Below are 8,297 nucleotides of genomic sequence, written 5' to 3' on the forward strand. Positions count from 1 at the left end.
ATAAGGTTATTGGCCTTGTGAGGGTTGGTGATAATAGACTTGTTGGTTGGAATAAGGTTGAGCTTGAGATGGTTGGTTCCACCTTTGATGGGAGTTATCCCTCCATCCTTGACTTTGGTTCCCTCAATAGTGATAGGATCCTTGATTGTCTTGATTGTAACTGGACCTTTGTGGGTAAGGATTTGCCACCGCTAATGTGTTGTCCTCTTGGATTTGAGGGCACTCATCAGTGTAATGACCATTGCAAGCACAATGCAAATACTACAAGATCTATGAGGTCCTTCAATTCTAGGAGGTTGGGGTAGAGGAGATAACAACATTTGTAGAATTTGTTGGCCTTGAGTCATTTGTCTTAACAAGATCGTCATCTTGCTAAGCGTCTTAGTCAAGATAGCATCACTGGAAGGTGAGACTTCACTTATAGCCTTTGATTGGGATTTCTTGACCTTAAATATTGAGTCGAATCCGCCAAGTCCGCAAAGACTTCCTAAGCTTCTTCAGCGATCTTGTTCATAGTGAGAGATCCTCCACTTAAGGCATCAAGAAGGAGCTTGTCTTGAGGGATTATCCTTTTGCAAAAGTAACTTATAAGCACCAATTCATCAATGCGGTGGTGAGGACAAGCTTCCAACAACTTTTTGAACCTTTCCCAATATTCATAAAGGGTCTCTCCATCTCTTTGCATGATGCAAGAGATTTCCTTCCTTAGTCGATCCGTCTTTTGAGGTGGATAAAACTTCTCAAGAAACTCCTTGCGCAACAAATCCCAATTAGAAATCACCTCCTCAGGTTGGGTGTAAAACCATTCTTTCGCCTTTCCCTCTAGGGAGAAAGGAAAAGAGGAAACCATAACCGCTATCTCATCCGAGCCATGTCTTCTTCTAGTGGAGCACACATCTTGAAAATCCTTCAAGTGCTTGAGAGGGTCTTCTCCCGATAATCCATTATATTTCGGAAGCAAGTTGATCGTACTCGTCTTGAGCTCAAAGTTGGCATCTAGATCTGGGTACCGAACTTGTACCGGTTGCAAGGTGATGTCCGGAGTTCCGGCCTCCTTTAAAGTAATTCTCCGAGGTGGCTCTATCATATTGTTGTCACCTAATTTACTCAAAGAAATTTCAGCACTTCCAATAGAAGAATACAAGGTTCCCTCGTTAAGTGAAGAATGAGAATCACGGTTAGAAGGTGATGGTGAATTGGTTTGCTCTTCAAGAGAGTCCGATTCACTATGAATAAATGCTAACCGGAACCAAGCTTGCCTAAGATGTGTTAAAGTCCTTTCTATTTCAGGGTCAAAAGGGGCCAAGCTCGGGTCTGGAAGCGACCGTGTCATTCAACTGAGGAATCAATGAAAGCATGCAATTACCAAAAGCAAAACAAGAATAAGAAAATAAATAAAAATAACCTAATAGTCAATAACTACTAAAACTATTTAGATAGAGGTGTCATCTATCAATTAGTGTCAAGTAACAAACAAAAAGCAAGTATTCACACTATTCACATATTTACAACAACAAAAACAATAGCACTCATTGCACTTAGTGTCCCCGGCAACAGCGCCAAAAACTTGATAGATGTGAGAATTGCATAGGTTTGGATTTTTCCACTCAAAATAACTTCCGTTGCAAGTATAGACCAAACTGGCAACCAACTCCCACCTTCAAAGTTTGGAAGGACAAATTGTTACAATTCAATGCAAATATAAACTGGGAGTTTTATTTCTCAGGTCGTCTCTCAAGGACTAGTGCCAATGAGTGCGCAGTTTCGGTTGTGAAGGAAAACGAGATTTTCAATGAAGAGATAAATAATTAAAGGAATAAAAGAACACTCAAAATTGCAAGTAATAAACTAATAAAAGAATTAAAGAACTAGCAATGTAATATGAACAAGTAAGATATAAAAGTGAATGATGTATGTATGTGTGTGTGATTCAAAGCATAAGTGGAATCTTGGCTTGGGATGAGCTAGAAATCCTTTCCTTGTTGCAACCACAACTATGACAATTATAATGGATTAATCTCACTTAATTAACCCTTACATCAGAGAGTAGGTCAAGTGAGCATAGTTGTTCTTAATCCACAAATCCTAACTCACTTGCTAATTGCCTTAGCAATAAGTTAGTGTTAGTGGAAACAAGAACAATTAACAATCCAAGAATTATCACTAAATGTTGGACATTCCAACTCTAGGAACCCATATGCTCATTTTTCCCAAGCCAAGAGGTGAAAAATTAACCCAAAATTAAAATTGACATTTCCACAAACACATAGTGGGCATAAATGCAATTCATGACAAAATTGAGAAAATGCTTGAAATTATGAGCAACAAATGATCAAAAGCAACAATAGCAACTCAACCAAGCATGTAATAATCATCAATCATCAAAATCATCAACAAGAGATTAAAATTGCAAAAAAGTATATATATTAACAGTATGACTTTAACTACAAGAAAGTGTATCAAAATTGTAACTATAAAGAGTAGTAATTAAGAGATACTTACAATGGAGGCAACAAAAATCCAATAACAAAAATGAAAATGGCACTTGAATTGTAAAACCCTAATATAAACCCTAATGGTGTTGAGAGAAAACTTAGAGAAAACTAAACTAAAAGCCTCCTCCTACTACTACTACTAAAAACTACCCTAATGATATGCTACGCTTCTACTATGTTTGCCGCTTCCATTATGAGCTTTTTCCATCAGAATTGGGCCTCCAAGCCCCTCAAAATGCGACTCACGTGTATTTTTAATGAAGGCATGTGCGGGTACCTGTGCGTACGTGATGAGCGGATAATTTATACGCTTTTTGGCATTGTTTTTAGTATGTTTTTAGTAGGATCTAGTTACTTTTAGGGATATTTTCATTAGTTTTTATGTTAAATTCACATTTCTGGACTTTACTATGAGTTTGTGTGTTTTTCTGTGATTTCAGATATTTTCTGGCTGAAATTGAGGGACTTGGGCAGAAATCAGATTCAGAGGTTCAAGAAGGACTGCTGATGCTGTTGGATTCTGACCTCCATGTACTCAAAGTGGATTTTCTGGAGCTACAGAACTCGAAATGGCGCGCTTCCAATTGCGTTGGAAGGTAGACATCCAGGGCTTTCCAGCAATATATAATAGTCCATACTTTGGCTAAGAATAGATGACGTAAACTAGCGTTCAACGCCAGCCTTCTGCCCAAATCTGGCGTCCAGCGCCAGAAAAGGATCCAAAACCAGAGTTGAACACCCAAACTGGCACAGAAACTGGCGTTCAACTCCACAAATGGCCTCTGCACGTGAAACACTCAAAGCCCAGCCCAAGCACACACCTAGTGGGCCCCGGAAGTGGATTTATGCATCAATTACTTACTTCTGTAAACCCTAGTAGTTAGATTATTATAAATAGGACCTCTTACTTTTGTATTAGGTATCTTTGGTCTCAGTTTTAATCCATTGTTCATCTTAGGAGACTACTGATCACGTTTTAGGGGGCTGGCCATCTCGGCCATGCCTGGACCTTCACTTATGTATTTTCAACGGTAGAGTTTCTACACTCCGTAGATTAAGGTGTGGAGCTCTGCTGTTCCTCAAAGATGAATGCAAAGTACTACTGTTTTCTATTCAATTCATCTTATTTCGCTTCTAAGATATCCATTCGCACCCAAGAACGTGATAAAGGTGATGATTATGTGTGACGCTCATCACCATTCTCCCCTATGAACACGTGCCTGACAAACACTTCCGTTCTACATGCAACAAGCTAGAATGAATATCCCTTAGATCTTTTAATTGGAATCTTCGTGGCGTAAGCTAGAATGATGGTGGCATTCAAGAGAATCCGGGAAGTCTAAACCTTGTCTGTGGTATTCCGAGTAGGATTCAATGATTGAATGACTGTGACGAGCTTCAAACTCGCGATTGCTGGGCGTTAGTGACAGACGCAAAAGGAGGGTGAATCCTATTCCAGCATGATCGAGAACCGACAGATGATTAGCCGTGCTGTGACAAAGCATGTGAGCATATTTTTCACTGAGAGGAGGGGATGTAGCCACTGACAACGGTGATGCCCTTGCATAAAGCCAGCCATGGAAAGGAGTAAGACTGATTGGATGAAGATAGCAGGAAAGCAGAGGTTCAGAGGAACGAAAGTATCTCTATTCGCTTATCTAAAATTCCTACCAATGATTTACATAAGTATCTCTATCCCTGTTCTATTATTCATTATTCGAAAACACCATTATCAATTTACATCTGCCTAACTGAGATTTACAAGGTGACCATAGCTTGCTTCATACCAACAATCTCCGTGGGATTCGACCCTTACTCACGTAAGGTATTACTTGGACGACCCAGTGCACTTGCTGGTTAGTTGTATCGAAGTTGTGACATATTCTGAATGTGTGATCGCGATTACGCGTACCAAGTTGCTCACGTGCCAGGAATAGTTTGAGCCTGGACATCACAATTTCGTGCACCAAGTTTTTGGCGCCGTTGCCGGGGATTGTTTGAGTTTGGACAACTGACGGTTCATCCTGTTGCTCAGATTAGGTAATTTTCTTTTTATTTTATTTTCAAAAATTTTTCAAAAATATTTCAAAATTTTCTCATCTGTTTTCGAAAAAAATAAAAAATAAAAAAAATTGTTTTCAAAAATTTTTATTCAAAATTTTTAAGAATGAATTCTAGTGTTTCATGAAGCATGTTGAAGCCTGACTGGCTGTAAAGCCATGTCTATTCCTTTGGGAATGAGTATGTCAGGCATGTCATATCTGAATTACATGCTGAAGCTTGGCTGGCCATTGGCCATGTCTAGTGTTTTAGACCGGAGCTTTCATTGAAGGCTTGGCTGGCTAGTAAGCCATGTCTAATTCCTGGACTGAAGCTTTAGACTAAGAATGCAAGATTCCTGGAATTCATATTAAAAATTTTGGAATCCTTATTTTCCTTTTTCATATAATTTTCGAAAAAAATCCAAAAAAAATTAGAAAATCATAAAAATCAAAAATATTTTTCTGTTTCTTGTTTGAGTCTTGAGTCATGTTATAAGTTTGGTGTCAATTGCATGTGCATCTTGCATTTTTCAAAAATTCTCATGCATTCATGGTGTTCTTCATGATCTTCAAGTTGTTCTTGGTAAGTCTTCTTGTTTGATCTTGATGATTTTTTGTTTTGTGTCTTTTCTTGTTTTTCATATGCATTCTTGAATTCTTAGTGTCTAAGCATTAAAGAATTCTAAGTTTGGTGTCCTGCATGATTTCTTTGCATTAAAAATTTTTCAAAATTGTGTCTATGATGTTCATCTTGACATTCATAGTGTTCTTGGCGTTCATCTTGACATTCATAGCATTCTTGCATGCATTCATTGTTTTGATCTAAAAATTTCATGCATTGCATAATTTTCATGTTTTTCATAAAAATTTCAAAAATCAAAAAAATATCTTTCCCTTTTTCTCTCATCAATTTCGAAAATTTGAGTTGACTTTTTCAAAAATTTTTAAAATCTAGTTGTTTCTTATGAGTCAAATCAAATTTTCAATTTGAAAATCTTATCTTTTTCAAAATCTTTTTCAAAATCTTTTTCAAAATTCTTAGTTATTTTCGAAAATTTCAAAAATATTTTTTAAAAAATCTTTTTCTTATTTTTATATCAAATTTTCGAAAATAACATAATCAATTAGTGTTTTGATTCAAAAATTTGAAGTTTGTTACTTGCTTGTTAAGAAAGATTCAAACTTTAAGTTCTAGAATCATATCTTGTGATTTCTTATGAATCAAGTCATTAATTGAGATTTTAAAAATCAAATCTTTTTCAAAACTAATTTCAATTATATCTTTTCAAAAATATCTTCTTATCTTTTTCAAAAATTTGATTTCAAAATATCTTTTCTAACTTCCTAACTTCTTATCTTTTCAAAATTTGTTTCAACTAACTAACTAACTTTTTGTTTGTTTCTTAACTTTTTCAAAACTACCTAACTAACTCTCTCTCTCTAATTTTCGAAAATATCTTCCCTCTTTTTCAAAAATTTCTTTTTAATTAACTAATTATTTTTATTTTTTATTTTTTATTTTAAAAAATTTTCGAAAATTACTAACATTTTTCAAAAACCATTTTCGAAAATCACTAACTCTTTTTCAAAAATATTTTCGAAAATTCTCTCTCTCCCATCTTATTCTATTTATTCATTCATATCCTAACATCTCATCTCACATCTCTAGCCTCCTCACAGTTGTGTTTCTTCCATTATATTATATTCTTTGTCTCCCCCTCTTCTTCTACTCACACAGGGATCCCTATACTGTGGTATAAAGGATCTCTATTATTATTATTATTTTTCTGTGCCTTCTTCTTTGTCATATGAGCAGGAGCAAGGATAAGAACATTCTTGTGGAAGCAGATCCAGAAACTGAAAGGACTCTGAAGAGAAAATTAAGAGAAGCTAAAATACAACAATCCAGAGATAACCTTTCAGAAATTTTCGAACAGGAAGAGGAGATGGCAGCCGAAAATAATAATAATGTAAGGAAGATGCTTGGTGACTTTACTGCACCTAATTCCAATTTACATGGAAGAAGCATCTCCATTCCTGCCATTGGAGCAAACAACTTTGAGCTGAAACCTCAATTAGTTTCTCTGATGCAGCAGAACTGCAAGTTTCATGGACTTCCATCTGAAGATCCTTTTCAGTTCTTAACTGAATTCTTGCAGATATGTGATACTGTTAAGACTAATGGAGTAGATCCTGAAGTCTACAGGCTCATGCTTTTCCCTTTTGCTGTAAGAGACAGAGCTAGATTATGGTTGGATTCTCAACCCAAAGACAGCCTGAACTCTTGGGATAAGCTGGTCACGGCTTTCTTAGCCAAGTACTTTCCTCCTCAAAAGCTGAGCAAGCTTAGAGCTGATGTTCAAACCTTCAGACAGAAAGAAGGTGAATCCCTCTATGAAGCTTGGGAAAGATACAAACAGTTGACCAAAAAGTGTCCTTCTGACATGCTTTCAGAATGGACCATCCTGGATATATTCTATGATGATTTATCTGAGCTATCAAAAATGTCACTGGACACTTCTGCAGGTGGATCCATTCACCTAAAGAAAATGCCTGCAGAAGCTCAAGAACTCATTGACATGGTTGCTAATAACCAGTTCATGTACACTTCTGAAAGGAATCCTGTGAATAATGGGACGCCTATGAAGAAGGGAGTTCTTGAGGTTGATACTCTGAATGCCATATTGGCTCAGAATAAAATATTGACTCAGCAAGTCAATATGATCTCTTAGAGTCTGCATAGAATGCAAGCTGCATCCAACAGTACTCAAGAGGCATCTTCTGAAGAAGAAGCTTATGATCCTGAGAACCCTGCAATAGCAGAGGTAAATTACTTAGGTGAACCTTATGGAAACACCTATAACTCAACATGGAGAAATCATCCAAATTTCTCATGGAAGGATCAAAAGCCCTAACAAGGCTTTAATAATGGTGGAAGAAACAGGTTTAGCAATAGCAAGCCTTTTCCATCATCAACTCAGCAACAGACAGAGAACGCTGAACAAAATGCTTCTAATTTAGGAAATCTAGTCTCTGATCTATCTAAGGCCACTGTAAGTTTCATGAATGAAACAAGGTCTTCCATTAGAAATTTGGAAGCACAAATGGTCCAGCTGAGTAAAAGGATCACTGAAATCCCTCCCAGTACTCTCCCAAGCAATACAGAAGAGAACCCAAAAGGAGAGTGCAAGGCCATTGACATATGCATCATGGCCGAACCTGTAAGGAGAGGAGAGGACGTGAATCCCAAGGAGGAAGACCTCCTGGGACGTCCAGTGATCAATAAGGAGCTTCCCTCTGAGGAACAAAAGGACTCTGAGGCTCATCTAGAGACCATAGAGATTCCATTGAACCTCCTTATGCCCTTCATGAGCTCTGATGAGTATTCCTCTTCTGAAGAGAATGAGGATGTTACTGAAGAGCAAACTGCCAAGTTTCTTGGTGCAATCATGAAGCTGAATGCCAAATTATTTGGCATTGATACTTGGGAAATTGAACCTCCCTTGTTCATCAACGAATTAAGTGATCTGGATCAACTGACATTGCCTCAAAAGAGACAGGATCCTGGAAAATTCATAATACCCTGTACCATAGGCACCATGATCTTTAAGGCTCTGTGTGACCTTGGTTCAGGAATAAACCTCATGCCCCTCTCTGTAATAGAGAAACTGGGAATCTATGGGGTGCAAGCTGCTAAAATCTCATTAGAGATGGCAGACAGTTCAAGAAAACAGGCTTATGGACAAGTAGAGGACGTATT

The 8,297-nt window shown here is 37.3% G+C and overlaps 2 non-coding genes across 2 annotated transcripts; one reads left to right on the plus strand and one right to left on the minus strand.

The window, feature by feature from the left end:
* Positions 1 to 605: 605 nt before the first annotated feature.
* LOC112739241 (small nucleolar RNA R71) lies at positions 606 to 712 on the plus strand. The gene has a single exon (XR_003170177.1). It is a non-coding gene; the product is annotated as a small nucleolar RNA R71 (small nucleolar RNA).
* A 6,167-nt stretch (positions 713 to 6,879) lies between these two features.
* Positions 6,880 to 6,987, minus strand: LOC112738797 (small nucleolar RNA R71). The gene has a single exon (XR_003169748.1). It is a non-coding gene; the product is annotated as a small nucleolar RNA R71 (small nucleolar RNA).
* Between the last annotated feature and the right edge of the window lie 1,310 nt (positions 6,988 to 8,297).

The sequence above is a fragment of the Arachis hypogaea genome, chromosome 13 (genome assembly GCF_003086295.3).
Source record: "Arachis hypogaea cultivar Tifrunner chromosome 13, arahy.Tifrunner.gnm2.J5K5, whole genome shotgun sequence".
Lineage (NCBI taxonomy): Eukaryota > Viridiplantae > Streptophyta > Magnoliopsida > Fabales > Fabaceae > Arachis > Arachis hypogaea.